Raw genomic sequence first — 13,405 nt, 5'->3', positions numbered from 1 at the left:
ATATGTTTGCTAAATTCCAACAAGGGTATTACCACTCTTTCATCTAAATTATGGTACCATTATGCTACTCACTAAGAAAGCAAGTACAATACAGATTCAGCAATGTAGGACAATTTGTCTGTTGAACCTGAACCTCGAGATATTTACAAAGGTAGGTAGGTACTAATAGTGTAACCAAGGTAGCAAGTTTTGTGATCAGACCAACTCAAACAGCTATCATGCACGTAAGACATATTTTGGAAGGGGTTCTCATTTTGCACGAAACTATTCCTGAACTTTATTGGAAGAAATGGAGGGGGGTTTTGCTGAAAAAAGATTTTGAGAAGGCCTATGATAAAGTTTAGTGGCATTTTCCTCAACAAGTCATGCATGAAGGGTTTTTACACATAGTGGCGCGTTGGATTAATAATTTTGTGAGTTAAGGAGTATAGGTGTTAGGGTAAATGATGACATAGGTCATTATATTTAGACCAAAAAGGGCATTAAACAAGGTTTATTGTGGCTTACATGTTTGTCATTTTAATTGCAAGGGCTAAAGAAGATGGTCATATAAATGGTCTCATCCTCATTTAGTCAAGGGTGGGATTTCAATTCTGCAATATGCGGATGATACCATAATCTTCATGCAACGTGACTTACAAAAAGCGTTAACCAGGAAGATTATTTTTTGCAACTATGATCAATTATCTAGAACGAAGATAAACTTCCACAAGGGCAAAATTTTCTATTTTGGCAAATTGAAAATAGTTGAGGAACAATATTTAAAATTGCTTGGGTGTGTATCTGGATCGTTCTATTTTAGATACTTGGGAATCGCTATTCACTACAGCAAACTTAGAAATGGGGAATGAAAACCGGTAGAGGACCGAGTTGACAGGAACCTCACGATTTGGGTGATCAAGTTACTCACTTATGGTGATCAGTTAGTTCTCATAAATTTTGTTGTTACCAGCCTTCCGATGTGCATGATATCCTTTTTAGAAATACCTAAAGTGGTTAGAAAAAGGTTGGGTTTCTTTCGATCAAGATTTTGCTAGCAAAGTGGTCATAATAGAAAGTATAGACTGTCTTGATGGAATACCATATGCCGACCAAAAGATCAGGGGCGGTCATGCTGGAGGTTCTAGATACTAGGAACAAGTATTTACTAAGTAAGTGGCTTTAAAACTAGTAAGTGGAGAAGGTGTTTGGAAAAAGTTACTTCAAAACATATATCTTACCTCCAACCTTTGTTTCTAGTAAAGGCAACACCAACTGATTCTCTTTTTGATAGTTCTTATGAAAATAAAAGAGGAGTTTGTGAGAAGTTATTTGGTTGGGGGATTCCCCTTTATCATATAAATATCCATCGCATTATAAAATAGCACAGCGAAAAAAGTATCGGTAGCTAATGTTGTGTCTCAGGTAGTCAGGTACCATTAAACACAAGTTTTAGACGTACCTTATCGGATAATAGAGGGGAAAGGTGGCTCCATCTAGCAACACGTTTGATGGATGTCCACCTAACCACGCAGGAAAATGTTTTTTTTGGAAGTTAACAACACCGGGGTCCTTTTTGGTTAAATTATTTTATCTATATTACATGAATGACCACACAAGATTCTTTAAAAAAATTGAAAAATAAAGTACGCCTAAAGATAAGGAATTTTATGTGCTTCTTGCACCGTAAAGGGCTAGCCACCAAAGATAACTTAGATAAAAGGATGTGGGAAGGTAGTAAAATGTTGTTTTTGTGATCAGGATGAGTGAATGCAAAAAAAAAAAAATCGTGTCCTTTAGCTGAAGTGGCGAGGAGCATTGTTCATATAGCTTTTAGCATTAGTCCACCCACTACCATCAAAATTTTGTCCAGGAATTGGCTAGATAGGGTTGCTAAGAAAAATAGAGCATAAATCCGAGTTGGTGAATGCGCTCTACTATGAGACGTATGGAATATACGCAATGATTATGTTTTTAACAATGCAAAGCTGCTGAGTTTATGCAGGTGATTCACTTTGCTACTCCGGATCTGTATGTGGTCATATCTACAACAAACGAAGAAGCAATGATATGGCTATTGGGTGTAACCGGCTGAAGATGGTTGCTTGGAATTTATACAGGCAATCCGGTTAGCGTTTTGATCAAAGAATAATATGTTGATGCAGTGTCACTTCATGTTTGCTTCCTTTTTTTAGATGGTTGATTCATGTATAAACTCTGTGCAACCCATGATGCATTTTTTTTTGTATACTTGAATTTTAATAAGCTATTAAAAAGTGGCATGAATCAATTGACGTAGAGGCTGGGGCTATGGCTTCGTTCGAGAAAATATTATGGAAGGTAAGGGATGGACAGGGAGCGAAAAAAGAACAGAACGGGGTTCCACAACATTTGCTTTCATACTTTTGCGCAAAGCGGAAACAAATACATAAACCACGGAAATAGATATTTTCAGAAAGACGCACCGGCTTCCCACATTTCCAACACGAATGGAATATCTGGGGATTGGTGGGCGACACATTCCCATGGCGGTGTGTCCTCCATCCTAGGTTATGGGATCACACTTGCTAGATTAGGGAAGAAGGATAGGAAGACTATGGAATTAGGTAGCAGAATAGGTTGTGCTGGGCCCGTTTCATAGTTATTGAAAAGGGCCTATCAGACGGGGCGAAATACATCTAAATCATAAAGTCCATATTTTCTAGGAACGGAGATTTCATTTCAGTGTCTCTTCCTCTGGAAAACAATGATCCTTTTCACTTCCATTTGCCACTTAAAATTTATAGTTTATGTATTTCCCTTTTGTTTTCGTTCAATTGATGGATAACTCATAAACTTTTCTTTCCATTTTCATCCCAAATTGAGCATGACATGGGACATATATATATATCATTCCTACTCTGTAGCCTGCCCCTTAACATTGGATTGTAAAGGAATTTCTGTGTAGTTTCTTAGCAAATCATTTGAACATATAGCATACTAAAATTATTATACTTGTACAAAGAGGCCTTTATCTGTGTTTGCCCCAGGAGTCGTAATCTGGCAAACCCATGCATGGACGGACCGTGATCCGCATGGTAAGAGCAAATATAGGCAAGCGTCCGCGCGCACGTAGCGCCCCACCGCGTCTCCATGCGTGACAACCGGTGACCCATATCTGTATATATATAGGACACGGAGGGAGAGGTCCAACCTCAAACGGAGGATCGGAGGAGGACACGCACTTACGCCGGCGACGACGATGAGGACGAGTGTACGCATCGCCATAGTCGCCGCGGTTGTCCTGATGCTCGCCGCGACGGCGACGGCGCATTTCCGGATGGACCTCATGGACGGCTACAAGCCTCAGGCACGGAGGAGCAACGGCGGAGGCGGCGGCGGGGCATTCGACTTCATGAAATTATGGTAATGTATTCCACGTCTCTCGCATTTCTACCGCCCCTCCGCGTCTCTCGCATTTCTCTCCCGCGTTGCGTGAACATAAATAATCTCTCTGAGACAGTGCTTGATCGATTGATTTGCAGGTAATTTTGGCTGGAGCATGGTTCTATTAAGGAGTTCGGCGGCCTGAGGAACGTATGTGTATATGACGCATGCGACGCATCTGGCCTAGATATAAGATTTTTTTTCTTCAGAATCGAAAGACAACATTTATATTTTGCTATCTGCATGTATTGTACAATCACTCCATCCAAGGACAGGTCCGGCCCTAAGGGCGGGTGAAAGGGGTGACCGCCCTGGCCCGTCCATGAAAGGGCCTCAGCCCATATCAGCACATACATATCTTGTATAATCTGCATACATATTGATGTAAAAAAAAGATGTAAATCTGTATACATTTTTTTGCTCATTTTGGTTGTAACGAGTATTATTCCAAGCGGTCGATATTATTTTGTGTACCTAGAAATAAGTAATCATCGGTACTACCTCTATTCGTAAAAGGATGTCATAAATTTATCTAAATTTAGATGTATTTAGACACTCTTTAGTGCATAGATACATTCGAATTTAGATAAACCTTCGACATACTTTACAGATCGACGGTTACATTAAATGGAAGACATGCCCGAAGAAAAGAACAAAAAAAAATAACATTGTCCAGAAACGATATGAAAAGGTGTTATTCTCGTAAATTTCCATTGGTTTTCTTCCTCTCTAGAAGAAATACAATTTTTAATATTACCAATTTGTACTATATGAATATTTTCCAAAAAAAACTGGGTATATGTATGTGCGTATTTAATTTCAGATTATTTTGAGTCAGAGAAGTTTTTTATTTTTCTTTCAAAAACCAGGAGCATTGGTGCTCATGTGCCAAAGGCACTTTTCGTCCAGTACACCAATAATATTGAAATACTCTTATTATTTTAACAACTCCATAGGTTTTCTCGTTCTCCAAAGAAAAAACATGTTTAATATTGCCCATTTATGCAATAAATATTTTTTCAAAAAGGGAAGCCTCAACGACAAGTACGAATGATGTTTATATAAGTCATGGATCACAAAGGGTTGAAATGTGGATCCATTTAAAGAACACTAAATGCAGCACCTTGGTGTCAACATGTTATCCTTCTATCAGTCCGTCAATTGTATCGGTTGTACAAATCATATGCTACCATTGCCAAACGAGTGCACCTAATATCCATTTCCCAATGCTCCTATATATGAGGATGGAGATAGTACCATGTATGAATCCCGTGGATAGCCAAAGGTATAACCTGCAGAAATTATGGGAAGTAAAGATGAAATCATTCCGGACAAATTCATATGGCATATAGTAAGGCACATACACCCACCCTAATGTGAGCTTATTTATTTTTTTAAACTAATTTCAAATAAGTTCGTGATATTTGTGTGTGGGTATATATTTAAATCCACAATTAACAATGCAGCATAATATCTTTCAAAAAGGACATGTTATAAATAAGGTTGTATTGTTTCACCTTGATAACACAAATAACACTTTGTAGACCCATGGAAATTTTGTTTTGCCAAATTATCTTTGGTAAGAATTGCGTTGCGATGAAGGAACCACATAGGTAGTATCCGAATTTTCCATATGTGTTTGCGAAGAATATGGGTATGACAATTTGTTATATCAAGATACATAGATTGAACTATAAAACTACCTGTCATTGTTAAGATACATATAAATACATCCTCTTGTGTGGATAAATCGATGTCTCATAGTTTTGCACTAAATGTAACCATCTATCACATTTATTCCTCGACAACGTCCTCATGAAACCTACATTCAAAGGAGTTCTCGACATGAGTTCTACAATAGCCACATCCGTACGTTGCACACTATATATTGTATACGGATGTGTATTTCTTAGTCAAAGGCTTATACACTAACCAAGTGTCTTCTTAGAACCTAGTGTTCATTCCATTTCCAATTTTAAAGACCCTCTATTGAAAGAGTCACTTTTGACATTCACTAGGCCCTTCCAAAAAGTTGCAAGGTTTGGTTGAAACTTGAGCTAAGGTTTTAGAGTTTAGGTATTTGTTATGAAGTAATTATTGACATACACCCTCCTTATTTAGAAGCCTAAATAGCCACTTGCTAAGTAAATATTTATTCTTTAATCCTAAAATATCAACTCCGAATCCACCTTGATCGTTTGGTCTAGAAATCATATTTCATTTTGTTAATTTGTACTTCTTCTTATGACCAGCACTTTGTCAGAAAAAAGCACTAACGAAGTCCAATCTCTTCTCCCCCCTCTAGGTATTTCTATGAACATGCATATACTTGTCATTAAGAATTAATTGATCGCCGTACAATAGTAAATTTTCAATCCAACTGCTCAGTTGCTTTTCGAAATGATCCTTCACCTGTTTCCATTCGCTATTTTATGTTTGCTGAAATGAATAGAAATTCCGACATATCTAAATGGGAGAGACCTAGACTCGCAGCCAAACAAAGTTTTATAATCTTCAATTCTTCTTCCATATCCCTTGCATTCACAAAACAAAATATTTCGTATCAATGCGGGAAGCATCAAAAAAGGGCCGGAAATTTGGGCACATGGTACGCGGGGTAGGATTTACGGGACCTGCAAAACCTTTTCTGGCGTCGGCCAGTTTTGCCGAATGCGTGTTTTCCGTCTGAAACCACAAGCTAGTGGTTAGTTTGCGGGTTTCACTGATTTTTCGATAAAGGGCGCTTTCATTACTTTTAAAAGTATTACACCCGGTATCTGCATAACATGATGCACACAGCCTCACACACACACAAAATATCATAGTAGCACAAACACATGGTACCAAATAGCCGAAAACTGAAGTACTAAAACATGGGACGACGACTAAGACTTAGAGGACTCTATCCGTAGATTACGCCGCCATCCATGTTGGGGAAAAATATCATTCGCCACATCCTCCAACCGTGTAGATACCTCCATAAAGAGGTCTCGTCTCTCTGTCCTCTGAAGCAAAGACCATGAACGGAGCAAAGCGGTGGATCTGTAGATAACCTGCAAACAAGAAGAATTGGTATCATGGAAAATCGTGTCATTTCTACATAGACAAAGTGACCAAATAATGGCAATCGCCCCCACCCTAATAAAAAATTTATACCTACGATCCACGCCATTGAGCCAGCTGCCAAAAATATTGGCAACACTCCGAGGTGGATACAAGGTTGAACCTATTTGGGTTACTGACCATATAGATCTCGTAAATTGATATTGGAAAAAATGGTGGTTGATTGTCTCATCGTGATGACAAACGATGCACTTTTTACTACCTTGCCAATTACGTTTTACAAGATTATCCTTAGTAAGAATTATCCCCCTATAAAGGATGCACTTTCTAACTGCAGCTGTTTGACGCGGGCTGCTCCCTGAGGTCTGGCAGTTCAATGTAAAAAAGTTTACGTAGTTATTGTTAGAAGTTGTGGCCATAAGGTCATCAGATCATGTACTGAGCATAGCAGGAAAGACCACTGATCGTACCTAATTGGCCCAGAGAGAGAGAGTCTAATCTTTCTATTTCATGTTACTGGAGTGGAAAATTTGCAATAAAAAAGGCGGGACCAAATAGAACTAGCCGTTGGCGGTATATTTGAGCACCCCAATGAGGGGCAAGGCTTAAACCCGGGTGGACTCTCTGTTCTCGCAAATCTGCAATTAGAAGTTTGTATGTGAACGCATATATAATAAAAAAACAGTCGATTGCAAATTGTCTATTATTCTGAACGCATAGATTGAACTTATGTTCTTTCTCTCCAACAGTAGTAATATGTACCGCAAAAAAGCTAGAGGTGAAAAGATACGTGGAAACAGAAAATGAAACATGAAAAGCCCAAGGGGGACACCACATTTAGCATCCCGTTGTTCGCCGAAATGCAGGAGTGTGACCAGTTCGACGAGGGTCGGACATCCGGCACCAACACATCACCAATTGAAAGCCATCTTCTTGATTTCATGAATGGCAGCTCCAGCTTGATTGCATCGTGGCATTCCGATACCATCGTAAACAGAGAGCGGACCATTTTGATCTTCCACCGAGTAAACGTCTACGTGAAACCTAAATTCATCTCCTGGTCAGAGCTCTAGGGAAAACGCAATCCCTCCTGGGGCTTATTGCTCATGTAAACACTTCAGTCGGAGGTTTACCCGGGACTTTCAAATACAAAATTTCACGGTTGTACGTACAGACTGTCAATGGCTAAATGTGGTTTCTGTTTCCAAGAACATCCACCGCTTCTTATTTTCACGACAAACTTAATTAGTCATTCGTGTATTTCACTTAATTACTAGGGTTTCCACTCATTTCTTTACCTATTTGTGGCTCATGCTACTGTATATAGTCGGTCAATTATACTGGACCAAGGCCATTGTAATTGAGTTAAGAAGTGTGTCCTTTACTCTGAGCGCCTGCCCGGCTGCCCCTAGCATTTAGCTCTTGTTCTACTGTTCGGTTGTCTACCTTCTCAAATGATGACTAAATATGTCAAAACATCCCCTTGTTCTTTTATCATGCATCAAGATCATTATAATTCGATAGGCACAGAGTGTAAGTTTCATTGGATAAACGAAACAAGAATATGCAGATCATAACATCAAAAAGAAAGCTAATGTTACATGTCAGATCACACTTTTCTGAAACATTATATGTGCTCATGTTCTTTTTATTTAGAGTGATATCCACTTTTTACCCTCTAAAATTAAATTTATGACACCTTCAACCTAATTTAACAAAATATTCTCAAAACTACCACATTTAACATACTTTCTTCACTTTTGACCCCCTTTTATAGTTTAACCCATCCTGATTGGTGGGTCCCACTATTAATCCGATGTGGCGTTGCCAAAACAGACGCAGGTTTCTCTAGTACATGTTCTAGTCGGCTAGCCCGGTTTAGTTAGAAACTGGTCAGCCGACTCTGATTGAGCCAGATCTCGGTGCCTCCCTAGTTTAGCCGGAGTTGCCCCGATCGCAAACCGCCTCAAATGCAGGATCTTCAAGCTCGAGCAAGATTAGGATTATAGGGCGCTATAGGTCACCGTGCATCTGGTGTGATATAAACGCGACAAGTAATAACACATAAATAAAAGGGAATTCGTAGCGTGAGACACGAGATTGAAAAACCCCTCCATCACAGAGGGGAAAAATAACGGGCGTCGGCCAACAAAATTTCACTATATCTGGAGTGTTTACAAACGTTGTGGGTTATCTTATAATCTGATAAACCCTAGCCGGCGGTTTATAAGAGGTATATATGGGAAGTAATGACGATCCCTACCGCGGTGTCTTGCCCCCCCCCCCCCTCCCCAAGCGTCCCTGGAGGGCACAACATATGGGCTAACTTTAGACTCCGCTACGCTTCGGCCGAAGCATACCCGACGGTGGGCCTCGCTCTGCTGGTCAGAACATAACCTAGTAAACGACGGTGATCGCTGGTAAGCTATTATGTCCCATACCTTATCACCATCTAAGTTAGCAAATCACACCGAAACAACAACAACCAGCACATATTCCTCTACGTATTCAATTGGAGAATCTCCTTCTAAAAGTCCTGAAATCGCAGAGTTAAGCGATCAAGTCTACCCTAAACCTGATCGGGTGGCTCTATGTCTATGTGATGATTGATGACTTGGAATCAATGTCAATATACGTTTTCCAATGAATGAAAAAAAATGTATCAGGTCAGAGGTTCGGGATCCAACTCAAACACACAAACACGTCAAACCGCCAATTCCTCTGTCCGCGATCCAATGCAAACAGACTGAAATAAACACAAATCGTGTCCAAAATACGTCGAGCTGCTGGAGATGCCCTAAAGTAGCAGAAGATACATCAACCGAGTGAAAACAGTGGCAGCTGGAGTAGCAAATCTGCAGTAAGAAAAAAAGTGAGACCAATTAGAACTAGCCTTTGGTGGTATATTTGAGCACCCTACTGAGGGGCAAGGCTTGAACCCGGGTGGATGCTCTGTTCTCGCAAATCTGCAATCAGACGTTTTTAGTGAATGCACTTACAATACGAAAACTGATACGGGCATGGAGGCCGATGTGGAGCCCAATTTCAGGACTCCACCAACTTAGTTATCTTATTTTATGTCTATGGTCATATGTGGGCCAAATAGGGTTTTTTTAATAAGTTGTGTGTTTCGACTTGGGCCTGTCTGAGTCGAACTAGGGAGGCCCACTAGGGGCTTGGCCGGCCACCCCCCTCATATAAGGGTGGGCACGGTTAGGGTTTAGGGTAGACAAGTTCAGGTTAAACCATTGCGTGTGTTCACGTGTATCATCCCTTCGGGGGTACGGCGCTGCCGTTTATCTAGTTCTAATAAAGATCCGCTGCGAAGGTTGTTGTGTTCATCAAGAATTGTCTAGCTCAGGTTTAAGGCGTATCGTTCATCGATCCGTTGCTTGATGGATTTGTCCCTCTTCTCCAGGCTGAGTTCATCGCGTTGTTGGGAGATTCTATCTACCGGTTGTCTCGCTGTGAAAGATCGGGCAACACCCTGAGAGTATCATGTGGGATCCTCGTATCATGTGGTATCAGATTTCTGGGTTGCTCACAACGAGGTTTTGTTGATCGACCGCATCTAGATCGGTTTGCATTGGAGGAGATTGGCTTGGGATAGTTGCAGATCAAGGGAGAGGAAGGAGTAGTGCTGCAGAATCTCTGCCACGACAGGAGTCCGCCGGAATTCTCTGCCGCGGCAACAAAAATCGCGAGGAAGAAGAAGATTTCCGTCAGGAGACGGGCACTGCCGGCCTTGACACCCCGGCACTACCGGCCACACCGGCACTGCCGGCCTCGACACACCGGCACTGCCGGCCTCGCAGATTTTTTGACAGTTTTTTCTGCCGCGGCAGGATTTATGCCAGTTTCTCTGCCGCGACAGGATTTCTCTGCCGTCAGCCTGTTTTTGTCACTACAACAAATGTGTTGACTTGTGACCTTCTCACAGTGACCATGGAAAAAATCGTCATGATTCTATGACGATCCCACATTGAATGGTCGTTAGCTGTTTGGGTGGATCAAAACCATAGGAAATTAGGACGATCTAGGTCAAAAACGTCATTATTTCATATGATGAAATCGTCATAGTCGGAGCTAGACGATCTACGACGTTATTTCTAGTTAATTACGATGAATTAAAATCATCATTACATCTAAGTGTGATACATTGAAATGACTATCAACCAAATCATCAACTGCCTATGTGGTTGTTTACGTGTCAACATCTCACATACTTAACATGTTTGGCGAGGATGTCCAACTAGACATACGAAGACATCTACCGACTAACGTGGAGTGAGCCTGGATTTGGATTACTTGCTTGAAACACGGAAACGTCAAACAACTTAAGTTTTTTGTGATCGATTTCTACATTGAGTTCATCTAGGCAGAGGGGGTCCCAACTGTAGTTGCTCTTGTTGTTGTGAGGCGCGAAAGTGAATAACAAAAAAAGGGTGTGGAGGGAAAATTTCGGGAATCACCACGCGCGCGCGGGAGGTCCAAATGCCAGATCCGTCCACATAACTTCGACCGAACTTGCTAACCCTAAAGCCGATCTTTCCCCCATCCTCCTCCCTTCGTGCGCCGCCACCCATCTCTCTGCATACCGACGCCCCTCCCCTCCCTGCTTCAGACAATCCACCCCGGATCCTCACCAATTAACGTCGATCTCTACTCCCAAGCCGCAGACGCAACCCGCCATGGCCGCCGCCGCGTTTGATCTGGAGAGCAAGACGTCGATTTTGAGCTAGCCGTCGAGCGCTACACCAACGCTAGAGTTGTCGGGCCAGCCACCGTGGAGTTCTTCTCCCACCTCGCCGCAGACGCAACCCGCGGCGTCTCCGATCTCGGCTAGATCGGATCCGCCAGCAAGTTCTCTTCTCACCAGCGGCAGCCGGCATGTCTTCCGCGTCAGCGACCACGCGGGGCTCACCGCAGATGGCCGCGTCCTCTCCGGATTCCTCTGCAACGAGTACATCAACCACTCCTTCATCTATTACGCCCCCTACTCGTCCCCAGGCTCGCGCCCCACCTCGCTGATAAGGTGCAGGTCCGTCTCCTCCGCCCGATCTCATTTCCTTCATATTTCTGCTGGCTTTGCCTCGATCTGCCCTTGCCCTAGATTTCATTGAGGTGGAATAAAATCTAGAGTGGGGCATGTAGTTTCGTTCTTAGGGTTACAGTCTCGGCTTGTTAGGATTGGAGGTGGTGCAGTGTAAACCTGAGTAAACTTGTACAGTTGTGGCATGCTTCATTAATATATTTCCATGAACAAGCAATTCTACCCAGCCTTTCGCTGTGACTAGGGATTATATGCAAATGATGTTCAGTCTTAGCTTCCTCCCGGGTCTTCCTTTTTCAGAATTAATGGATGAATGTATGCATCATATATCTCTGTTAGTGCCATGGTGACCTGCTTCTGCTTGCAATATTTATGTTCCCATTCTGTATCCACATGCAGCTCAAGCCATTTCGATGTGTGACTTTATTGGAATTCTCGAGTGTTATATCATTACTGCCATTGTGATGATTCAGTGAATGTTATTTTGATTATTCTAGCCAAAGTTTAAGGAACTGCAGGATAGGTTAGGAACATTAGTAACATTTTTGAAGGAACTGCAGGACAGTTTATTCTTTGGTTGTTCCCAATTGTATGTATCTGTTAGAGTACTCTTCCTGCTTCTTTGGATGCTGCTTGTTCTTATATGCTAATTTTAGTTAAATGGGTACATTATACTACCTCTGTTCATGTTTAACTGACGTGAGGTAAGCAGGTCTGTAGGCTACTTTCTCTAGGTACCCACGTCAATTTAATCCAAACGGAGGGAGTAGATAGCATAGAGTGTTAACTGATATATTTTAAATTGATACTAAACAACGAGATTGCTTGCTTATTTTTTTCTTGTTGACTTATATATCTGAAATTAATAGATAATTGTGTTTGTAAACTGTATAGACAGCAATCAAACTAGGGATAGCAGAATGTGTATAACTTGATAACTTAAGGTCTTCCTTCCATTCACACGAATGTTCTTGTGAAATGTAGGGATAGCATAATCTAGCTTCTCAGCTATGTGTAGTAAGATTAAATTACTACTTTTGAAGTGATTTTTTTATATTTGATGTAAGTTCTGGCCTCTCAATAGGGAACTCCATCACTGCAATGATAATGAACACATTTGTATGTTGTTTGGGTTCAGTGGTTATCTATGCTGCTGTGGTTTATGCTCTGCTGTTTCTGATTATTTTGATATGTGGTGTAGGTTGCAAGTTGAAGAGGAAGTTAGCTCCTATGGTAGTGACTCTAGTTCAGTGCATTTGTGCTTATTCTCATCACTGACTAGAGCCAGATTTTTGTGTCAAGTTACTCCATGTTCTGTCATATATTAGTTTTGAAATCTGATATCTTGTATATGCCCTGTGTATCAGTGTTTGTGGACAGCGCACTATGGTCTGATGAATGGAGCCAATGACAAGGGCCTGAGGTGAAAGACACGTGAGCACCAAGGTGCTCATTGTCATCGCGCGCCTAAGGGGTCCATCGTCATCACGCGCCTAAGGGGTCTGCTCGACCAGATTCTCTCCATCTCGAACTTCACCAATGCCGGCAGGAGCACAGGGCGGAGGTGGCACCAGCCTCAAGGTACCTGCAGATTGCACCCCGCTGCTCTATATTTTTCTTTCGTGAAGATGGCTGAAGCTACATGTTTATTCTGTATTTTGGTTGGATATTGCTAGTTAGCTTGCTGATAAATCAGCATCACATTTTTTAATTTGCATACTGTCATATAAACTAGGTTATTCTGTTTGTTGACTGTGATAGTTGTTTAAACACCTTCCTTTTAAGTTGATAGCATCACAGTTGTTTAACTTGCATAATGTCATATAAAATAGGTTATTCTGTTTGTTGGCTGTGATAGTTGTTTAAACACCAGATTTTAAGTGG

At 41.4% G+C, this 13,405-nt stretch overlaps 1 long non-coding RNA gene across 1 annotated transcript; it reads left to right on the top strand.

Annotated features, from left to right (window-relative positions):
* Window positions 1-3,279: 3,279 nt before the first annotated feature.
* Window positions 3,280-3,829, top strand: LOC127336878 (uncharacterized). The gene is made up of 2 exons (XR_007873573.2): window positions 3,280-3,384; window positions 3,504-3,829. It is a non-coding gene; the product is annotated as an uncharacterized lncRNA (long non-coding RNA).
* The last annotated feature ends 9,576 nt before the right edge of the window (window positions 3,830-13,405 follow it).

This window comes from Lolium perenne, chromosome 1 (genome assembly GCF_019359855.2).
Source record: "Lolium perenne isolate Kyuss_39 chromosome 1, Kyuss_2.0, whole genome shotgun sequence".
Lineage (NCBI taxonomy): Eukaryota > Viridiplantae > Streptophyta > Magnoliopsida > Poales > Poaceae > Lolium > Lolium perenne.
Note: the sequence above shows the minus strand (reverse complement) of the source record. Positions and strands in the feature narration are given on the sequence as shown.